The following is a 23953-nucleotide window of genomic DNA, read 5'->3' as shown; positions in this document are numbered from 1 at the left end:
CAGTCAGGTGCCAACTGCCAGCTCCAACTGCCAACACTCTGTCTTATCCTCCCAACATTCTAAACCGCCTCCAACTGTCACAGAGTTCTGGAATGTTCTGGAAGGTGCTGGTAGGTTCCAGTGGATGCTGGTGATGTCACAGGTGGCCACCATTTTGTGCTTCAGGCCCTCAGACAGAAGTTTCAGGGGTAGCTAAAATGGCTCCCTGAATCTGCAGCAACACTAAAAAGTCTGGTGGTTCCCAAAAAGGAAAAATTCAAACAGGGTTTGAGGCAAAAGTGGGACAAAATAAATAATGATGAGGAGGGACCACCCAAAGGGCTGACAGGTCTAACAGACCCTCACCGACGAACAGACCAAGAGTAGGGTTGACCTCCGAGATACTGCCTTCCCAGATCCTGACGGAGAGCTGTGGGTAGATGGCTCATGCATCAAGCTCCCCGACGGCACCACCTCAGCCGCCTATGTAGTCACCACGGCCCGAACAGTTGTTGAGACAGCCCGCATCACACAGCGATCCGCACAGGCGGCCGAACTGATTGCTCTCACACGAGCATGCATCCTAGCAGCAGGGACAACCGCAAACATTTACACCGACAGTCAGTACGCCTTCGGGGTGGTTCACCACTTTGAGCTCCTATGGAAGGAGAGGGGATTCCTGACTTCCCATGGCACACCCATCCTACATGGAGATCTAGTCTCCGCTCTGACCGAAGCAGTCCTCCTCCCCACACGGCTAGCTGTGATCAAATGACAGGCACACAAAAAGGTGACGGACATTATAGGACAGGGAAATGCGCTGGCTGACATCACTGCCCGAACCACAGCCGAGAATAGGTCAACAACACGCATGTACGTGACCAGGTCACAAGCTGAAAAATGGAAGGATGCTAGGGAAACCATTAGAGACATACAATTGGCCAGCTCACCACACGAATTGACTGAATGGGCACGGGTGGGATTGAAAGACGATAAAGGCTGCTGGCGAACTAGAGACACGAACAAATGATTGCTACCTGACTCATACCTGATTCCCATGCTGACCATGACACACTCCCCCGCACACATAGGGTCTGCCCCCATGATTGAACTCATCTCCAAAGTCTGGCACAATGACAAAATCCCAGACTCAGCTAAACGCCTAGTCCAACAATGTCTGATATGCCTCCAACACAACCCTGGAAAAGGAACTGCTGTACCCCGGGGAGGGTTTGGGGTTCCTAGTCACCCCTTTGCGGTCCTATAGATGGACTACATTCAGTTAGAAAGGTGCCAAACCCTGAAGTACGTGCTTGTCGTTGTGTGCGCCTTCAGCAAATGGGTGGAAGCCTACCCAACCCGCGACAACACTGCTATGACTACCGCAAAAGTACTACTGAAAGAATTCTTCCCCCGTTACGGCCTTTGTCGAATTTTGTGGAGCGACAACGGCCCCCACTTCGTAGCCGAAGTTATCCAACTCATCTTAAGAGGGTTGGGTGTAAAACAGAAGTTTCATGCGGTCTTCCACCCCCAATCTGCAGGCTTGGTTGAGCGACATAATGCCACATTGAAACTCAAACTAGCCAAAATAGTTGCCACCACAGGACTGAAATGGCCAGACGCCCTCCCACTAGCATTGCTATCAATGCGTTCCACTCCTACCAAACACCACTTAACCCCCTAAGAGGTCGTCTTCGGGCGACCCATGAACCTTTGGACTGCACCAAAACCAGCATCCATTCACGACGTCCCGGACGTCCTCATGTCTGACTATCTGTACAATCTAACTAAAACGTTGTCTGTCATCCATCAGCAGGTGCTGCAAGCCATTCCCGATGCTTCCAGGGGCCCCAGACACGACATCCAACCCGGTGACTTTGTCCTAGTGCGCAACTTCCAGCGCACCAAGAGTCTGGAGCCCCGGTGGACGGGCCCCCTGCAAGTCCTGATCACCACCCGAACAGCTCTTCGAGTGGAGGGGAAACGTAATTGGCTGCATGCACACCACTGCAAGAAGGTATCATCGACCCTGACGACCACCGACAACATCACCGCCCAAGAGGAACTTCTGGACAAAGACCGACCATCCCTGAGCTGCTACCCGAATACAGAGACACTTGAATTGACTGAATATCCCGATCCCACTGTGCCATCCAAAGAAGGGTATAACCTACGACGAAAGGAGGGAACTTCGGCTAAGCAGACCACAAACTAAGTTGAAATCTCAGAGCGGTAGCCTAGTCACCTCAAAGGCCTCCAGGAGAGAAACTAAACAAAGTCTGTGGTTCTGCCCGCTACCGAGTCCCTTGAAGGTGATGGAAGCGCCCGTCATGAAGGTGATGGAAGCAACCGGATGTCCGAAGATCCACTACAAAAACCCAAAGACTGACAAAATGCACAGCTCAAAGACTATTGCACTTTTTATTACCCTTCTCCTTTGCCTCCTTCTCATGGTCACTTTCTGGATCATGGAAGAAAATGCACCCGCTCATAAGACATTGCTGACCACTGCTCAACCCACCACCATGAAAGAACACCATCTGATTTCACTTTCACCCCAACTCCGAGAAAGACGTAAGGAGTTCTGGAATAACTCTTTTGTGCAACTGCTCCACCAACACAATCTTGCCGCCAATGCCACTAACTGCTGGATCTGTGGATTGCTACCACATGCCACTGGACATTCTATCCCTTTCATCCCTTCGCCCTTCTCTGTCCATGGCTCCTGCCTCGCTTGGCTAATCCTCCTGCAAGAAAGTTACAAGGACAATGCCACTTCCGGCAAAACTGTGTCGCACTTCTATCATGGGTTCTGGCTGAACCAAACTGGAAAAACCTCTGCCCCCTTTTGTCCTCTGAGATCAACCACCTCTTTCCATATGGACATCCCTGCCAAGGAGCGAGTTGAAATGCAGGTGTTCAACAACCCAGCCAGACCCACCTTCTCTTACCTCCGGAAACGAACGGCCGCCACCCTAACAGTGGCCCTATCCGTCGCCAACATCACAGGTCTGGTGTGCCTCGAAGGCCTAGGAACACAGCCGGTAGGCCACAGTTCCTGTCTCATCACCCGAACATTGGACTCAGTTGACCCACCCTCCTTTGTTGCCTCCCCAAATATGTACTTCGTCTGTGGTACTAAGGCCTACACCTGGCTTCCGAAAGGTTGGGGAGGCACCTGCTACATCGCTTTTATCCTTCCTCCAACATATGTGGCTCCAGCAAACCATCACCGGCAGAAACGTGCAAAGGACATTGTACAAGCCGACTCCACTGGAGCACAGTTCATGGATGCAGTAAAGGGACTTGTTCCACTGTGGGGTCCAATGGCAAACAGCCGTGCCATCCGGCACCTAACCCAGGCAGTCGAAACCACAATGACCATTACAGCCGGCATCCTCACCAACAACACCGCTGAGCTTCAGGCCGTCCGCCTGGTAGCTCTTCAGAACCGCCTCGTTCTAGACGTGGTTCTGGCTGATCGTGGAGGAGCATGCCGCATCATTGGGTCCAGCTGTTGTACCTACGTACCGGATAACTCACCCTCAGTCTACAAGGCGATCGAACACCTCCACAGACTTTCCGCAGAGGTTCATCAGGAGCAAGAAGGATGGTCGCTTGGGAGTTGGTTTTGGGACACTATTAAAAGTTGGGGGTGGAGGTTGTTTACATTTATCCTGATACCAATTGTGATACTGTGTGGGTGCTGTCTGGGGATTCAGTGCTTGCCACCTTTATGTTCACTTTTTATGAACTACATCTGCCCTAAGACTCTGAACTTTGAAGCAGAACGAATGAAAGCCCTGTACGAAGTAGAAGTACGTGGTATTATGGGGATAGATCCGAACTAAACAAGCTGGCGAGATATGTTAAAAGGGAGGACTGTGGAAATTTAGTTCGTATCTGAATATTATCTGCGCCATCTTGTCTCTCCCCAAGCGCCACACGCAGAAAACGCGCGACGGCCATTTTAGGCACCATGGTCTCATTGCCGATCGCCAGCGCGTCCCTCAGGCGCTGCAAACATCCCCCGCGCGCCGGCCACCCCCCGCTCTCTCATACATGGGCCATAAACCCTCTCCTTCTGCGCGACCCTGCCATGGAACCACATCCCGCGCCTGACCAACACCTACTTTCATCCCATACATGGTCATACATCCTTTTGATAACCCCCTTCCTCTGCGCCCGATTGTCCGAACCGATCCCAGGCCATCACCTAGCCCTGCGGATGCAGTTTATTGCCCCTACTGTAAGGGAAACACCTCACATTAAAGGGATTACAGTAGATCAAGGCCCCCACCCCCTGAGACCCGACCAGTCGCACACACCCCCGGGAATTGGCGGAATGTCCAGCTGTGTGATAGCCATCTCCTACTGTGGGTAGGGTGGGGACTTCTACTGTAGATATGTGTGGGAACGAGCTTGAAGTGGGGATTCCAAGGATGTCTTTCCGTACATCAAAGTCTCAACAAGAATGTGTCACGTGTAATAAAGCAATAAACCTGTGTATAAGAGGCCAGGCCTCAGAGATGTGGTTAGAGCACCTCGAGACGATACCTTGCTGTCCGATCTGATCTGTTCTGCTCCGACGGAATAAAACTTTGTTTCCTGCCTTCCAGTCTCCGGCGCCTGCCTCTTTTGTTGGTTAATCATCGAATGGTATAAGAGGCGATTACCGCCGGGCAATACTTGAAAGGTTATCGACTGAACCTGCCGCTACCATTTAACAACAGGAGAGGAACTGGCAAGGCAAAGAAGATTTAGGTTCAGGAGATGGAGACAAAGGAATCGGTGGCACGAGAGTTGGGAGTGGCAATACCGGAAGGGGCAAATGTGAAAGAACCGGAACAGGTGGGGGGACAACAGGCAACTGAACAGGTTGTAACAACGGGGGTGCATTAGCACCTTGTACATAGGGTGGAGGCAATCTCAATAGGTGAGACATCAAAGGGTCTTCCTCCAAATCCTTACTCTTATCAGAAGGGGAAATAGGCAACACCGGATAGCATCTATCTATTGCCATATGATGCTGTCTCTCTGAAATTTCCATTGCATTATTAATCTCATTATCTTTAAACTGCTGTGCAGCCTGTATAATCGTCATATTTTGTGCTTTCTTATCTCGTTTTGCCTGCTTAATTTCTTTCTGTTTGGCTTCCTTACGCCAGAGCCGGAAAGAGTCAAACATTGCCGGCCGGGCTTGTCTTTTGAACAATATCGCTTCCAAATTGTCTAATATGTCAGGCTCAAAACTACCATTTTGTGGCCACTGTAGAACGCCATTGTTCTTCGTGTATCGGATCCATGCCTTATTAAAGGCAATGGGGCCGACACCATGTTTTGAATAAAGCTCATAGGTGGGAGTTCCAACCGGAGGAATCGGACAAGAGTCCTCCAGCCGGGAATCCCGATTACAACCAAGGCAACAGAACTTCCTAAACTTATTCAGACCAGGCATCGTTATTTCACTGGACTGTTCACAAACATCAAGGGGTTAAATCAAATAATACAGCACAAACGTACTCACCCCTCGGCTTCGGCTTTTGCAATAGCCGAATCAAAGACCCAAATCAAAACAAAATAGTGGGAGCTACCCACCAATACTTAACTAAGTGTCTTCTTACGCCAACAGAGGCCCGTCTAATGTCTCGCGATACCAAACATCATCAAAGGGACCAAAGCAGGGCGGCAGTCAGGGCAGCAGTTATCAGCAGCCGTCAGAAAGGAGAAACCGTGCTGCAAAAGACCTTCGGACCACTTCGACATACAGGGGTCGCTTGACGTGGTTCGAGATTCCTCCAGAATTTTCTTGCGGGGCTCCTCACGATCCTCGGGCAGAACTGCTACCTCTGAAGCCGGCCCACGTTCGGGCGCCAAATTGAGATTACCTAGACCTTATGGGTCTGGCGGCGCAGGGTACGCCTTAATCTCCTGAGTTCACCTGCTTTGTCGAACAGAGACACAGGACACTCCGTTAGGCGTAGAAGATTTGGTTTATTAGCTGCAGCTAAATACAGTTGTCCCAGAAGTACACTCGGTATGTTCTTAGGAGACTGCCACTTTACTTCGTGGCGCACAATCTTTTATAACACACATATTCACAAAGAACACTCCCAATGCATACAGGGTCAACCAATGAGAAGAATGTGAAAACAAGATATTAAGTAACTCAAATAAGTCTCCCTTCCAACTGTGTTTGTCACCCTTCCCCACAAGTTAATCAGTGGTAGTGTTTATAAGTCGACTTGCAGGTGACAGGACACATTTGTATGCCCTGCAGGACAGTTGTGAAATGAGAGAATACGAGTAAAGAATAGCGAAGGCCAGAGGATAAGATAAAGTCAGGAAAGAATGGTGCGAACCAACAGATAGTCGAGACAGGGATCAGTCAGACCAGACGAGGATTAGTGGAGTCGGCCAGACCCTGACATCAGCTATAAACAGAGGCAGGAGGTTATTTGACACGTTGCAGTAGGATGAGGGAAAACAACACCTTGTTCACCGTGCCGCCTGAGTGAGGGCAACACAAATGGTGGAAAGACACAAAATGGTGGCTAAATACGAAAACTGAATTACCTCAACTTGAGAGTGCTGTGTGGACGTAGTCCGACTCATGAGTGATTAATATACTTGTTGTTTGGATTCCAGCTTCAGTGTCAATCTCTATTTTGTTGGTCTAAGGACCCGTGGACAAAGATAAGGGTGAACCCTGCACCGGTGTGCCCCTTAAAAGGCACATTTCCACACCTCTACAAAAACTGTATACACCTGTTGTTGGGACACACTTGTTGCTTGGTGCAGTATTTGGCAGATAGACCCCCTTGAGGCAATATTATTCAAAGTTTTGTTGTTTGTTTTGGTCCAAGCAAAGTAAGGTCCAGCTCCAGGCACAGTTAAAGGGAACCTTTTGGCTCTTACAGTCTTTTTGCGGGTGCTGGATCAGCCTTCATTGTGTAAGTCTGTAGTTGTTATGAGTTTTTTAAAAGGTTTCGAACATTTGTTTCCTTCCTCTCCCTTTGTCATGCCACAGTGGGATCTTAACTTAGACCTTACATTCCTGATGTGCACTCCCTTTGAGCCACTTCACTTCTGCTCCTTGGGGCTTCTCATCCTCAACACAGTGTTCCTCATTGCCGTTACATCAGCATGGTGTTTTGAGTGAGCTTCAAGCTCTCTGTGTCATCCTGCTATACATCATCTTTTTCCCAGACAAGGATGTATTGCAGATGCAGGAATATTTCTTGCCTAAAGTTGGGAAGCCATTCCCCATCAGTCAGAACATCACATTGTGGACATTCGATGCTCTGCCTCTCCCCTTCAAGAAGAAGGAGAGAGTCCATAACTTAGACCCGGAGAAAGTGGGGACCTTTTACATATATCGTACCAATTAACACCGGGTGAATGATCAGCTCTTTGTGGGGTTCTCTGGAGTGAAAAAAGGCAAGGCTGTGTAGCAGAGAACTATCTCCTGCTAGATTGAGCTCTGCATTAAGATCTAATAGGCACGGGCCAAAAGCAGCCTATGGAGGGACTGAGTGCTCATTCTGCCAGAGAAAAAGCTGCTATCCCTGTGTTGACATGCGGCGTCCCTGTCCTGGACATTTGCCAGGGCGTCCCTCCGTTCATGAAACACTACTGTCTGGACAGTCAGGTTCGCTAAGAAGGGCACTTTGCCCACTCGGTCAGGCAGGACGTCTTGTTTTGAGACCCTTCACTGACCCACCTCTAAATATGTACTGCTTTGGTACCTATTCAAAAGTTGAGGAATCTGTGGGTAAAAGTCTTTATCAGAAGAACAAGTACTTACTGTCGGTAATGCTCTTTCTAATAGAAACTCTATCAAGCTGCAGATTCTTCACTGACTCTCCCATCCTCCCTGTTCGGTGTTTGGACTCTATCCATTGTTAAGATCTCAAGTTTATAATAAGTTTTGCTGCACACATTTCTCCTTGGTGGGAAAGGCTTTATATACTGTATAGGTATTATGTGCCCAACAATGAAACTACTAAGTCGAGAATATGGGCACCCAAGTAGGCTGCTGTGATGTAACACATTAACAATTGGCCCACCGTTGATACATTGTAAACTGTAAGGCCAGCATGCAATGTGATATCTGTGCAGCGTTGCAATAAAAATAAGTTTAAAAATAAAAAAAGATCTCAAGTCTAGAAATCTGCACACAAGTCACACCAATTTATATTTGGGGCTCTGTGTCTGGGGGCTCAGACAGTCTCGAAAGCATCAGCCTGCTGGAGTGGCGGCTATAAAGTCTCAAGATGTCAGTTCTGGAGCGGAACAGCATCAGTGCATGCAGCATGGTTCCACCTACTGGCGTGCAGAGGTCCTGCTGAAAAGTTTCTGGATCCAGTCTGGTGCTTGGGAAATAAAGCACTTTCAAAAGAATTCAAAAGTAACAAAATATCAAAATCGTCTCAAATATGAGAAGAAAATGAATCTGCTGAAATGGGAAAAGCTTAGTGATGAAAGTTCAATTTTAACCTTTAAACTCATGGATCTCATTGATTTCAGCTTGCTAATCTAAAACATTTCATATTGCACAAACCTTTTGACTAGCACTCTCTATTTTTAATTTGTGGAAATATTTCTTCAGCTTGGCATCTCAATTATGTGATGTTATAGCCTTTGTCCATAAAATGTGTAGGCGCCCCAGACTTTATACTTTTGGTTATTATTGTACCATTTTGTTCTGTTGTTCTTGTTTTGATTTTTCTGTCAGTTTTCCCAACATAGACCATATAATAAGGACATTTCAGAAGGTAAACGCAATGTGTGGTATCACATGTAGTAATCAAGTTGAGTTTAATTTTTTCACCTATTTGTTAAATGTTATGCTTATAGGTACTTTTGATCGTATTATTGCAGTTCACACAGGATCCTGGTATTGTACTAGTGTTGGTTTGCTGAATGTTTTGTGGTTATTAATTCCTTGATATTCCTATTCCTGACTGTTTGTTTAAATTCAGTTTTTCATGTTTAACATCTTCTTGACTTTTAGTGACACGTTTATGTCTTGTAAGTTGTGAATATGGAAGATTTTGTTTGCATTGCCAATATAATGTGACTTGTTGCAATCATTGGCCTTCTCTTTCGCTGATCCCTACATCCAAAAAAATCAGTTGTTGTACCATCAGTTTTGTACACAAATATAAAATTAGGATTTATTAGTTTTAATTCCGCAGTATATACAACCAATTCCTTTTTAGACTTCATTCACAATAGATATATATGTCATCGATATATCTTAGATCTAGTATTAATCATGAGATCCAATGGTCTTTGGATGGAATATGTTCACTCTCATATAACATATAATGAGGCTTGAATGCATGGATGTGCCGCAAAGCCCATAGATTTGCCTATGAGCTGCAAGAAGCCATCATTCCTAAAAAAATTATAGTAGATTCTTAAGTGCATATATATATATATATACAATCTACGAAAGATATGATTTAATGCATTAGCGAATTAAAGAGGCCCATGTGAATCTTCAGGAGTAAATAAATATTAGGAATTATCAAGTGATCCACTTTTACAAATAATTCTGGTATACTCCTTTATCCGGTGCATATCTTGAGCTTTGTACGCGATTTTTGTAAACATTCTTTAGAGGGATCATGATCTAATTTGAAATATATCACTGCCACTCTCAGAATGAATCCATGATTTTGCAGATCTCCAACTTCAATCAGGAGGGGTTAATTGTTAGTATTGCACCTACACCTGTCACAGTAGCCTCTTAACTCTTGCAACATCAGTGGACACTGGGAAACCTCCTCAAATATTTCCTCAACTAGATAATGCTGAATGACATACTTAAAATTCTATTGTTTAGTAATCACTGACACACCCAATAAGTGCAAGTTAAACGGCCTCTCAACATTCTCCAAGTGTTCAATTTTGTATTTGGTCATTGGGAGGGAGATAGTGGCACAATTCTCAGAATTATGGCATGGCTATGATGCCATCTTGACGGGGGTGAGTGCTTGCAATGTTCAACACTCCGTCCATCATCCCCTTTGGTTTTGCTTTGTTCGCCCTAAGTTGGCAGGGTATGCCCAGACGTGGATCCCTTGCTCACTTTGCCACTGGATTCAAGCTAGCCTGGCTGATGACGGCTGATTAGCCAGAAACCGGTCCCAGGATGCTTGTTTCCGGTCCAGGGAAGACATGGCTTGGCAGTTCGGGCTGGACTGTTCCCATGAGTCACAGCGTCAGACTGATTTGCATATGGCCATGTCTGAACTGGGGTGGCGTTGTGAGCTAAAGAATGATGATGGATTAAACCCAGATCAGTTGACTGGGGGTGAGTGCTTGCAATGTTCAACACTTCGTCCATCATCCCCTTTGGTTTTGCTTTGTTCGCTCTAAATTGGCAGGGTATGCCCAGACGTGGGTCCCTTGCTCACTTTGCCACTGGATTCAAGCTAGCCTGGCTGATGATGGCTGATTAGCCAGAAACTGGTCCCAGGATGCTTGTTTCCGATCCAGGGAAGACATGGCTTGGCAGCTCGGGCTGGACTGTTCCCATGAGTCACAGGGTCAGACTGATTTGCATATGGCCATGTCTGAACTGGGGTGGCATTGTGAGCTAAAGAATGATGATGGATTAAACTCAGATCAGTTGACTGGGGGTGAGTGCTTGCAATGTTCAACACTCCGTTCATCATCCCCTTTGGTTTTGCTTTGTTCACCCTAAGTTGGCAGGGTATGCCCAGACATGGGTCCCTTGCTCACTTTACCACTGGATTCAAGCTAGCCTGGCTGATGACGGCTGATTAGCCAGAAACCGGTCCCAGGAAGCTTGTTTCCGGTCCAGGGAAGACATGGCTTGGCAGTTCGGGCTGGACTGTTCCCATGAGTCACAGGGTCAGACTGATTTGCATATGGCCATGTCTGAACTGTGGTAGCGTTGTGAGCTAAAGAATGATGATGGATTAAACCCAGATCAGTTGACTGGGGGTGAGTGCTTGCAATGTTCAACACTCCGTCCATCATCCCTTTTGGTTTTGCTTTATGATGCCATCTTGGCATCCTCACCTGTGTCTCCCTACTAGAATATTTAACCCCACAGTATCAATTCTTACCATGCGCCTTTTAAAATCCTCCAAAGACTCTTCCAGAGCAATTACCCTTATTTTAGTCCTTCCATTTGTTTCTTGCACAGCCTTGGCTTGCTTGTGTTCAGTTTCAGGGAGGACATAGCCTGGTAGTTCAGGCTGGGCTGTTCCTACTGGAGCAGGGTCAAAACTGATTTTCATAAAGCTGGGTCCAAACTGAAGTGGCATGATGGACAAAAAACAATGGACGGGTTGAAGCCCCCGAGTAATTACCAGTGGCTGAGATTAATTCAAACATTCTCCCCATCATGTTTTAGTATACTTCAGTGCGAAGTCCTAAATGCAACGGGTATGATGAGATGTTGATCCTGTACTCATCGGGCCATTCCAACCAAGCTACACCTGACTGAAGAACCCCATTCAGGACAAAACTGGTCTTTGGTTATTTGTGTTCTGTTTAAGGGAGGACCGAGGCTGGCAGTTCAGGCTGTACTATTCCTTTTAGACAGGGTCAAGAATGATTTGCATATGGCTAGGTTCAAACTGAGTTTGATTGGTGTGCAAAATAAAGATGGACTGGGATGCGGGGCAATAAATTACCAGGGGCTGTGATTAATTCAAGCATTCCACCCATCACTTTTTTGTATATTTCATTACTTTCAGCATTTGTATTGGCTCCCTTAGGGTAAACTCCTCAATTTCCAATCTCGGCAACCAATCACATTGTGATGGCCTTGGAACAAATGTTATATTTCTTATGACACTTTTACTTATTGTTCTTTAGTGGTGATTTGCAAGTTTGTTAAAGAAGACTCACTTCAGCCCAGTGTTCATCTCAAGCCACTCTCAAAACGGTCCTTGCTTCATCTGTGGCCTCTGACCTAGTCTTTGTGCTGCTGTGAGCGACAAATCAGAGCCCCAGTGTCACTGATCGCCCATCTCTCCCTTTCCATTCAGGTCCTTTGACATATTCTCTGCTTCACTGTTATAATCAGAACGCCTCCATTCGATGTCAGTTGTGTCAAAAAGGCACTGGGTACCACTCCTCTCCTCGAGCCCAAAGAACCTCGGTGTTGTTAGGGTACACTGTAACACCAGCTGGCCAACAGTCAGAAGTGCTGTTTAAGTGCACCACAACACTGTCATCTTGTTAAGACCTGGCTTATCAGAGCAGCAGTCACATTACCTTAAATGATCAGAAAAAGAGGTTTATGAAGTACAACTAAAAGAGGAACGTTGGCCTCACCTACATGTTGATGATCATGACTACAACGTGTGATTGTGCAAAGGTTGAGTGCTTCCATTGAAATAGAGTGCTTTTATTGCGCTTTTTGCCCTGTGGGAAAGCATATGCTTAATACAGCAGGACGGAGTTGGTTGAGGTGATAAGGCTTTGGATCAATTCTGAAAAGTTACAACAAAGACAGTAGGCCTCATGTATATATTGTGAAATGCATATGCTAAAGCCAATAGGCATTTAAGGGTGGCTATGTTAAAGCCAGAAGAGATGTATGTTTTTTAAATGGACTCTTATAGCTTACCGAAGTAGACAAGGATTTTAGCTCCCTTGACAAATTCTGAGGGTAGAAGATTTGTACTTGGTAATCCTTGTAAACCCTTCTTTGGATGAGTTGTATATCGTTTTGGCTGTTGTAAATATGTACGCATAAGTAACTTTATGATTGCTGCCTTGTGGGAAAGCTTACACACAGTACAGTAGGCCTGAGTTGGTTATGTTGACAAGCCGGCGACAAAGGCTATATGCCAGTTTTGTTCATTGTGAGAAGTTGTGAGATGCCAGATGTTAGATCCATTTATTATGGAAATTTATGATCAATATAGTTGGCCTGAGTTGGTGATGGTGACAAGCCAGCAATAAAGTTTATAGGCCTTATTGGTTCTTTGGGAAAAGTTATGTAAGCTACCAGATGTCTAAGTTGAAGCCAATCGGCCATTGAGAGTAACTTTTTCTGAAATTGTGCTGAAGAATGTTGGCAGATATTTTGTTTCATGGAATTCACAAATTACTGGAGCAGGCTAAGGTTTGGGGTTGGTTATCTCCTTTGACAAACTATTGTGTTCCATCCCTTATTTTTTTTTTTCCTTTTATGGATCTTCTTTTATTTCTTTCCTTCACCTTTTCAGTTTTGTTTGTTTTTTATTATACCTTCCTGTGCCTCTCAGACAGTGTTATTTGGCCACTTGTTTGCATTCAATTTGCCGGCAGTGCACCATATTTGGGGTGACCATAAGGCAGCTACCTTGAAATGGTATTCTCTATAATGTATCATTGTTTTACTGTTACAAGATGGCCACCACATTTAGAAACATTATATTGACCATCTTCTATTGATACAACAATGATACACTATGCAAAATACCTTTCCAAGATGGCAGTGTAGTACACTGTTAACTGAGGGGCCATATTTGATTGATATTGTGCATAGCATATTATTGTTTCACCTTGCTAAGATATCCAACATATTGCTTCTAATTGTGGCGATTATGTTTTAATTTTGAAACAATGCTACATTATGTAGGGTACCATTGCAAGACGGCCACTTCAGTAGGGATGGCATCGATCGATGCAGCCCAGGGGCTCTAGGTCATTGCCTGAACATTTTGAGGAGGTTGCATGCATGGGAGAATAGTGGGAGAATCATGGACCCTATAGAACACCAGTTAGGCACTCCTGGTGAGGAATTGGACTGGTATGAGGAGCTTGCAGAAGCCAGTGGACTGGACACCTCTCCAGATACTGGTATGCTCTTACCACCTACTGTGGCTATGGAAGAGGGAGCGTCTTATGCTATGGCGGTGAAAAGGACAGCGGAGCTGCCCTTGGTGCAGGTCAAGACTAACCTCTTGACTGAAGTGCTTCATACTGGGGCTTCCTCACCCGAACCCCTTTTGCCCTTCAATTATGCACTGATGGATGTCCTTCTAGGTACTTGTTCCAAGCCTAGCACAGGGGCTCCTATGAACAAGACAGTGATCAATAGCATGCCGCCATGGCCATGCCCCGGGTGATCCAAGTTTCCTTAGCCAACATCCTACCCCTGAGAGCTTGGCAGTCCAAGCCTCAACATCCCATGGCACATTCCCTTCCTAACCCTTCGGACAGGGAATCCGAGAGGATGGACACACTTGGAAAAATGTGTTCATCTCTACAAGAAATCTCCATAGCTGCAATTGTACCTCCTTGCATTCAGCCAGCACCACTCTGGGGCTCCAGTTACACGTCAAACTACAAGAGAATTAAATATGCGGCGGAAAATATTCAGTCACTGTCAGGAACAGCAATCAATGTTGTACCTTCACAACTGACAGCAAACAGTCATATATCAAACTGGGAATGCTTTTCAGCCACATTTACAGACCTTCATGCCTTGCAAATTAAAATGAACCGTCCTCTGTCCCCCAAGCAGGAAAAAAGGCCTATGAAAACTCAAGGAGCCCAAATAAAGGGCCTCAAAAGATCCATACACGGTTCAAGGAGATCCCTGCGACATGACAAGTCTCCTTTCTTCTTTGTGCAACAGAGAATAAAGCTAAAAAAACTGAAATGGGGCATCAATCAAAATTACGAAGAGGAGATCTGGGCAAAGCTCCTCCACAACATAAACCACAACGATAGTGCCCGCTTTTGGAAAATGGTAAATACAATTATGCACCCACAGCTTGGAGGCACTTCTTCCCACATACTAGAGGAAACCTGGGCCCATTTCTTTTCTTAAATGATCACTTCAATCCCCAAATTTCAGGTTCCTTATCAATTTCCCAAAACAGGGCCTCATTGGGAGACTGCTCGGAAGGCACTTTACCAAAAGAAGGAGTCCTACAAACATTTCCCAACATAGATCAACTGCAGGAGGAGGAGACAAATGCTACAGAGCTGCTCCTAATTAGGCAGCAGATCACAAAGGGAAGAAAGGAAGAGGCCCCGTGCCCGAACGGAATCCTGCCGTCCCTGTTCAATCAGAGGGCGGCAGAGTGGGCAAGCATATTTCAACCACTATTCTTGAATGTGAGATCACTGGGCAGAATCCCTGACTCATGGAAAGGCTCCACGATCGTCCCGGTCCATAAAAGTGGTGATAAGGCCTTGCGTGGTAATTACCGACTTATGGAACTGATGGACAATGAGGCCAAATACTTTGCGGGAACTGTGTTGGAGGAACTCACAGCCTGGGCTGATGCCAACGATATAATACCACTAAACCAGACAGGCTTCCGCAAAAAAACAGGTACAACAACCAACATCCTGACAATCTCTCTCCTTATTGATGCAGCAATGTCCAAGAAAATACTCCTGCACCTCTGTTTTATTGACTTCAGCGTCGCCTTTGATAACGTTGATGGGGCAAGACTGTGGGGGAAGCTAGCCTGTTGGGGATTCTAGTAGTCCTAATAAAAATGTTAACACTCCTCAATACAGACACCTGGGTACAGGTGAAACCTGGGAGCAGGGACCCACCTCTTGAGAAGAGTAACAACAACCAACGGCCTGAAACAGAGCTGTGTGCTGGCGCCTACCTTATTCAATCTATTTATGGCAGATCTACCACAGACACTCAACTTCTGTAACTCCCACACGCCCAGGCCGGGGAGCACAACTTTGTCCAACCTCCTGTACGCCAATGACATAATTCTGCTTAGCCATACAGCAGTTGGCATGCAACATCTTCTCAACGAAATGCAGGACTATGCCAGAGAAAACAACTTGACAATAAATCTCAAGAAAATAAGGACAATGACCATTAATGACGAGAGGAAACGAGCGAGGTCCTGGCACCTGTGTGGCATACAAATAAAAGCAGCGGCGGATTACATGTAACCTAGGCGTTTACATAGATAAAAAGGATCCTTCACACAACAGCAAGAAAATATTAAAAGAAAAGGGCTGGTACTAACATTAACTTTGAAAAATCTAACATCAAAATTAACTTGTCCAGCACTAAGCCCCCTCCTGAAAGTAGCACAGGCTAAAATTCTACCCAAAATAACCTATGGCAGTGAAATAATGCGAGGTAGAGATACCAAGCTACTGGATAGTACTCTAGTCAAAGCATAGAGAACCATGTTCAGCCTCCTAAACTACACCTCCCTGGCGCAACTAAGGTTGGAGTTTGGCCTATTGAAGCAATCATGGGCCAGGTATGGCGCATACATCATTTGCTGGAACAAGATCAGATTATCGGCCCCAAAGACTTTAAACCAGCTCTCTTGGCAAGACCTCCAACAGAGGGAGAATTCCCCTGCAAGAAGCTACCTTCATGAGGCTCTGGCAAGTACTGGGTTCTCTGCCCTCTGGAATACACAGATCCGTCATTTAGCCTTTAAGAAGCTAGTCTGGAAATCCCTGAAACAACTGTCTTTGGTGGAGGATAAAGCCGCCTTTTTGGCCAGATCTCATGTGTGGATGACTTTGAATAACTATAAAATCTTAGCCCCTCAAGAATACTTAAACTTGAGATATCCAAAATCACGGAAAATAGAATTCTTAAAGCTACGCCTTGGCATGCTCCTGTGCACTCAGAACCTTCCACCGTGGCTGCGGGCATCACCCCCAACTTCTTGCAGCCTGTGCAAAAACGACCAGGGACATATCACTCATCTACTATGCACCTGTAAGGAGATGTGGCAGGAAAGGAGACAGCTGCTAAAATTCCCCTTAAATCATAGGGTAATTTGCTCAAGGAAGCAAGCAGTTCTAGCATTCTTTGATCCAGGAGCACCACAACTAAATTGCAGACTAGGAAGATGTCTTGCATTAGACAAGCAAAAAATGCCACCATAAGATCAAGCCTCACCTGGGATTCAGAGCAGGCATACCAGAAACAACTCTATGCAGGCCTAGTCACTAAGAATTGATGGCAGCTTCATATACTGATGACCCTAGCAAAATCATCTTACTAAATAACAGAGGCTGTTCCAACTAAGGTAGAGCTGGGAAGCCCTCATTGTGGTTAGCAGCTTAGAAACTCTGTAAAGCATCTTTCTGTACCAATTGCATTGGCTGATTCGGCAACAAACTGTGCACTGACTGCATTACTTACACCGGCAATGAACTGCACTAGCACCAAAGTGTCGTTTAACTGTTAGTAGTCCAACTTATTTAAAGTTCTTTTGAATGCTTATGGAAACTATAAATGTGCACCTTCAAATTTGATCATGTTCTTATGGTTTTAGTTGAAGCTTCTGTATTGCGATGGTTTTTAGTAACTATGCAAATGAAATAAAATTCTGAAAAATAATTCATTTGGAAAGATGTCTTCTTCTGCCGGCCTAGCATTGCAGTTGGTGAACACCGCAAGTCTTTTGGGTTGTTTCTTGCATACCTTATGGGCAACGGTTGGGCAAGTGCAGCCACAAGTCCCAGAGGAGTCCCAGGCTGTACTTTCCCAAGCAGTGCAGCAAAGTGGTGTTGATACGACTGACTTGCAGTGCAAAGCGTTTCGTCGATGGTGTCCTTGCGGCATCACACCTGGCTGAGAATATCTGGCTTTTTGGGGGATGTCCAGGCCAAACTCATGGACATGCCCTTAGATGGGACTTGTCTCTTTGGAGAGAAGGCAAACTCAGCGCAGGAGTGCTTCAAGGACTCGCGGGCTACGGCAGGTCCTTGGGCCTCTCAGTGACACCTCGCTCCCAGTCTGCCTTTTGCCCCCTTTTCTTGGCAATGGAAGAGGCTTTTAACCACGTCAGCCATACCCCAGCCACTGTCCTGCACAGGCTTCCCAAGTTGCGCAAGGATGTGGATGCATTGCATTCTAACCTCATGGGAATGGTAGCCAGAAGTCATCCCCCATCAACCCCCCGGCAGCTATACGCTCGAAGTCTTCCTAGTTTGGTTCTGCAAGACCATGGGTGTCCAGTTGGAGGGAGCATCAAACATTCTCTACTCCAGTGGCGGTTCATAACATCGGACGAATGGGTCTTGCAGATCATTTGGAGAGGTTACTCCCTCCCTTTCCAAATTTTCCCTCCCCCTTTACCCAGTGGCGGCTGGCATGGCTTGCGGGTGGCGAGTCGGGCGAAGGAGGCACATTGTTAAATTTAAAAACAAATACACTTAACCTGCCGTGGGGTCCCGCGTCTCCTCTCCCCTCCGTCTCGGACTCCAGGAAACAGCCAGGCTCCCCTGACCAATCACAACGCTGCAATGCAGCATTGTGATTGGTCTGAGCACTGTGACACGGCACTCAGCAAGGGGCTGGAGGGGTGGGCTTGTTCTCCATGCAGTCTATAATGCAGCCTGCATGGAGAGCAGTGGAAAGTGCGCATGACGCTTTTGGGCGGCCCGAGATGGCCGACCAAACAGTCATTGTGTACTTAGGAGGGTTCTACCACTCCTCCCCTGCACTGCAGCCCCGCCCCCTCATGCAAATCTGCTGCAGTAGGAGGACAAAATTAAATGGCAATAACATTACGTTATTAGGATTTTATTTTTTCCTTTTTTTTCACTGCTGCAAGGCAGTGGGAGAGCCATCCCTACCTTTACCACTATCTCAACGGCTGGTGGAGGATGATCTTATCTTGCTCTGAGATTAAGTTACAGCTCTCCAGGCCAAGGGGGCTATATAAAGGGTTCCGATATCAGAAGTAGCCAATGGTTGTTATTCCTGCTACTTTCTGATACCCAAAAAGAACAAAGGTTTTCGTCCTGTTCTAGACCTCCGAACCGTCAATCTCTTCCTCAAAAATGAGAAATTCAAGATGCTGACTTTGGCTCAGGTATTGTCTGCCCTAGACCAAGGAGACTGGCTGGTAGCGTTGGAGTTGCAGGATGCGTATTGTCACATCCCCATCCTGCCTGCCCCCAGGCGTTACCTGTGGTTCAAGGTAGGCCATGAGCACCTTCAGTTCACTGTGCTACCCTTTAGCCTTACCAGCACCCCTCAGGTGTTTAACAAGGTAATGGCGTGGTTGCAGCTCATCTGCGCTAATTAGGAGTTTAGGTCATCCTCTACCTCGACGATTGGCTGTTGAAGTCATCTTCGCCCCAGACTGTTGTTTCCCACCTCCAGACTACGGTGGACCTCCTGCATTCGCTGGGGTTCACTATAAGCGTGCTGAAATCACACCTGACTCCTTATCAGACGCTCCTTTTCTTCGGAGCTATTCTGTACATAGTGCAGTTTCGGGCTTATCCTCCCAAGCAGTGAGTCGAGGATATTCAGGTTATGATACCGATGTTTCAGCCTCTATCCTGGATTTTGGTGAGAATGACTCTGAGGCTGCTGAGCCTCATGGCTTTCTGGATCCTGTTGGTAAATCATGCCAGATGGCATATGTGGGCTCTGCAGTGGGACCTAAGTTCCAGTGGGTGCAGCATCAGGGGAATCTCTCCGATGTGGTCCAGATCTCGGAAGGAACTTCAAAGGACCTGCAGTTGGGTTAGAGGCAGACCTGTCTCCCTTCCCCAACCAAATCTCATAGTAGTGACAGATGTGTCACTCCTGGGATGGGGTGACCATTTAGGAGAGGTGGAGATTAGAGGACTCTGGTCTCTGGTGGAATCAGGGCTCCACATCAACTTCTTGGAGCTCCAGGCGATCCAACTAGCCTTGAAAACATTTCTTCCATCTGTCAATGGGAAGTTAGTGCAGGTGTTCACAGACAACACCACTGCTGTGTGGTACTGCAACAAGTAGAGCGGGTGGGGTCATGGACCTTTTGTCAAGAGGCCCTGTGTCTCTGGACATGGCTGGAACAGAGAGCATAAACCTGGTGGTACAACACCTGGCAGGTTCCCTGAACGCCTGGGCAGACAAATTCAGCCGTCGATGCCTAGTGGATCATGAATGGCGTCTACAGCCAGAGGTGGGGCAAGGTCTCTTTCAGCAGTATGGACAGCCTTGGTTAGATCTGTTTGCCTCCTAAGAGAGCACGCTATGTCAGCAGTATTGCACGTAGGAGTTTTCAAGGCGGCTATCACTCTGCGAGTGGAACTCAAGCCTCCTGTATGCTTTACCACTCAGACCACTCCTGCCCAGAGTTCTCAAGAAGATCTGGAATGACTGGGCCCAAGTCATTCGGATGGTTTTCTATTGGTGCTGCATTTACAGGACAATTCCTTTCACTTTCAAGTGCCTAAGTAATTGCAGCAGAGAGGGAGCATAAGCAAGCAGACCAACTGGGCAGGATGCACTCTCTCTCCTCCTCCCACCTATCTACCTGCTGTGCGTGTTTGTTATGATTTGCCTGATCCCAATAGGCATTATAGAAACTGAGACATCTGACTCTTTCACTTCACAACTTGAAAATCTTATCCCAGTGAGCTTCAACATCCTCCAGCAGAACAAAACCATAGGTTGGGCATTGTAATTGCCATGGTTGACCTTAAAGCAATCCACTGGAAATTGGTAACATGCCCAGGCTATGTAGCCTTTGTATAGCAATTCATGAAATGCATACCTAGGCTACCCTCTTCTATGACTTGTACTGTTGTTTACCACACTTCGAAAATGTATTTGCCAGATATCGTCATAACCTCCTCATCCCAGCTCACCATATTCTACCTGTTGTGAATGGTGCATCTTCTGTTCAGGTTGTGTGAACATTTGGACCAACAATCCCACCAATGCCTTAGACTAAAGTGTAATTAATGACATGGCTAATCTAGCTAATTTGCATTGTCTAAAGCTTCCCCTTTCCTGATCAGATAACACCCTCATAAATGTTGGGTAATATTACAATCTTTTCTAGACTGCACTGGTCACAGTATTTTCTGGTCAAGAGTACATGTGAAAAAAAGCATTGATAGATATAGTGCTACAGTGTGAATAACAGAGGTTTTAGGCTCTTTTTAAAATTTCAAAAGCAGGGAATGAGTCACGGTCTAGTTCCAGGCTCTGTGGGTGAACCGCCATATACTTCAATGGAGTGGTCCTAATGCAAGGGATACAATGTGCTGAAGATGCTGATCTTGTGACAGGGTCTTCTAGAGACTACTCCTCGGTCCATGAACACTGTGGGGTGACTGGCAACAGGGGTTGGTGCACTTTAAAGTTCTGATGAAGTCCAGCTAAAAAACAGGTGCCACTGGTCTATTGATATCCTGGTACGGCGAAACCAGTGGTTCCCTTTTACTCGGGTTAGGGTTTGTCTTGGGCGACCAAACTGCACTCCAATGACTCTCCCGGGTCCAGCAGACTTGGGTGCAACTTATCATGGTTCTGTCTTGTCTCCCAGGCTGCACGTTGGCAGTCAGTGGCTGTCAGGTGGTCTTGGCTACCAACTCGCCAAGGCAGGCTTCTCCAACTTTTGTGCCATGAAGCTGTAACAGGACGTCAGACAACTGACTCTTGGAGTCACTCCTTCTGTCTGAGGATCGGTGACGACTTTTCCTTGAGCACGACACCACAGACACAGTCCTCTCTTTGCTAGACCAAGGAGAAGCAAGTGCAGTCTTGGTGCAGCTTCTCTTTGCTGGGTCAAGGGAACACCAGTGCTGTTCTTCTTCGGTCCACTCCAGTACAGATATGATTTGAGGTCTGGGTGGCAGTGGTGCCACTTCTATGCCCAGTTAGTGCCCTCAGGGTATGTGGAGACTGCTAGCCAATGAGCTACCAGGCCCCCTCCTGCCTAGTGATGACTTCCCTTGACGTTTGGCATCTAGCTATCCCAGAACGCACTATTCTGCCCACTCCCAATACAGCAGACCCCTTATCTTGGTGTGTGGAGCTCCCTAGCCCACTACAGAGGTCCACACCCATGACTTTCCCCTTTCTGTTCTGGACACCAATCTGTGTGGAGGAAGAAAAGAGTAGCCCTTCTCTTGTGTGTCCTCCATTTGCCCTTGAAAGGCTGCTTTCCCTTTGAAGATTGCCTTTTGGTCAAGCTAAAGTTGTGCCTCTCCCAATTGCAGTCCCTTTGTGTTCCTTTCCTGAGAGTCGTTCACATCTACCCCAGGAGGGCAGAAGGCTGTATCAATTCCAACAATGTAAATGGTCACTGGAAAGCTTTGGGGAACAAAGTGGCTACTCACTAAAGTTGCCACTTGTGCAAAAGCTACATTAAATTCAACTTGACCATCAAGTTGGATTTAATGCAGTGATTCTTTTGTTACCTTGAAGTATCATATTTAGTAGTCACAATCAGAAGTCACCAGTGCTGAGTTGTCAGCGTGTAACTCTGTACTCACCAGTGGGGCTACGAGCTCTTCCACAGTAAAGATGACAATGTGGTGTTTTTACAGTCAGAACATGTAAAGTTACAAAGTACATGTCCAACTTCTTAATGTAATGCATCCTGCCTTTAGGCCTGCCTTAGGGGTGACTTATAAATATAAAAAAGAAAAGTTTGGACTTTGGTATTATTTTGAATTGCAGTCGGCTTTGCAGTTTAAAATTGCTCTGCCGGCCAGCTGTGGTGCCTGGGAGTCACACTTATGTTTGTCACAATTGTGGTGGCACAATAAGTACAGCAGTCCATGAGAGACACTCTAACTTACAGGCTTGGGTAGTACCACATACTAGGGACTTATAAGTATTGTAATGCTTAAAATAAAGCAAGTATATCACCACAGAAGTAGGCCATAATCTGGTTTTCCCAGAGTGGAGAATTCACAGTGGTCAGCAGCACCTGAGCCACTTGAATTGAGCTTCAAAAGGTTTATTGACCTCAGCTGGTCATGGACTTGCATTCGATCAACTTGATGATGACCCTTAGCTTGCTCATGATCAATTAGGCAGTGGTGGCTGCTTGAATTTCAAAGTGGTGGGGTGATCAGGCGAACATTTCGACCCACTTTCAGGCACTCTTTGAAAACAGGAATGCCTTTAGGCACAACCCCAAAGCTCTCAATCATGGTCCATTATAATCAGAGTTTATAATGGGCCACATTTAAGAGCTCTGGAGTTGAGGCCGAAGGCAGTGCGAGTTTATCACACTGCCTAACAGTGGGCCAAATTAAACAATTTTAAATAAAAGTAAAAATAAAGTACTTACTAAGTACTTAAGACAATCAGCTGAAAACCCGATGGTGATCGCCATATACTGGACCTAATGCTTACTTTAGCATGCAAATTGATACTACATAATTGGAAGAATTTTCAAGGCGATATCTTTCCGAATGTGGCAAGAATGGATCACATTCCTTATAGGTGCCAGTGATGTGACACTGCAACTCTCCCCCTGGCTCTCCCCTCATAGGCAAATTTGGTACTCATTGGACACCAAACTACTTAGCTACAATCCACCGTAAACAATTCTCTAAGGAGAGAGCCTCTCTCTCTTATGACATTCTCTTTCACAGCCAATTTACCTTATAATACAGATTCTACCTCGATTCCTTCAATGCACACATAGGGCTTTTGTACTTTTTATTCCACTGTGTATGATTTATGCCTTACTCATAGCCAGTTTAGATCATGTAAATGAACTCCACTGTTGGTTCTCTCATTAAGTTCACAACTTGGTTAAGGTACAGGCAGTGGTTACCATATCGTCTTCAATACCTGTTCATGAGCACGGTGTTGTATTGTTATTACGACCAAACATAATATGTATCTCGGAGGGCGCTAGAGGGCGCGCGACCAAGATGGCCGCACACCAGTAAGTTTCTCGCCAGACGGGCGGGCAAAAAACTGCAGACTCATCCTGAGACATCTCACGAACCCCAACTGAAGAGGAATCGATGCTGTAACAGTCGGGGGACATACTGGCGGAGTGAGGCCTGAAACGGAGCAGAGTGCTGCCCAGCAGAGAGTGGTGAGTCGCGGTGCCTGGGGCCGCGCTCGCGGACTGGAGCGGAGACGCGGCAGCAGAAACTAAGAAAGACAGTGGCCCGGCGAGGGAGAGCAGGCCAGAGAACGATAGTAGCTGCTGTGCGGGACGAGGACGCCAGAGCAGTGACGAACTCGCGGCATACAGAGAGGAGCATCGCT

Source organism: Triturus cristatus, chromosome 9 (genome assembly GCF_964204655.1).
Source record: "Triturus cristatus chromosome 9, aTriCri1.1, whole genome shotgun sequence".
In the NCBI taxonomy this organism is placed as follows: domain Eukaryota; kingdom Metazoa; phylum Chordata; class Amphibia; order Caudata; family Salamandridae; genus Triturus; species Triturus cristatus.
The sequence above is the reverse complement of the archived record's forward strand: the minus strand, read 5'-3'. Positions refer to the sequence as shown.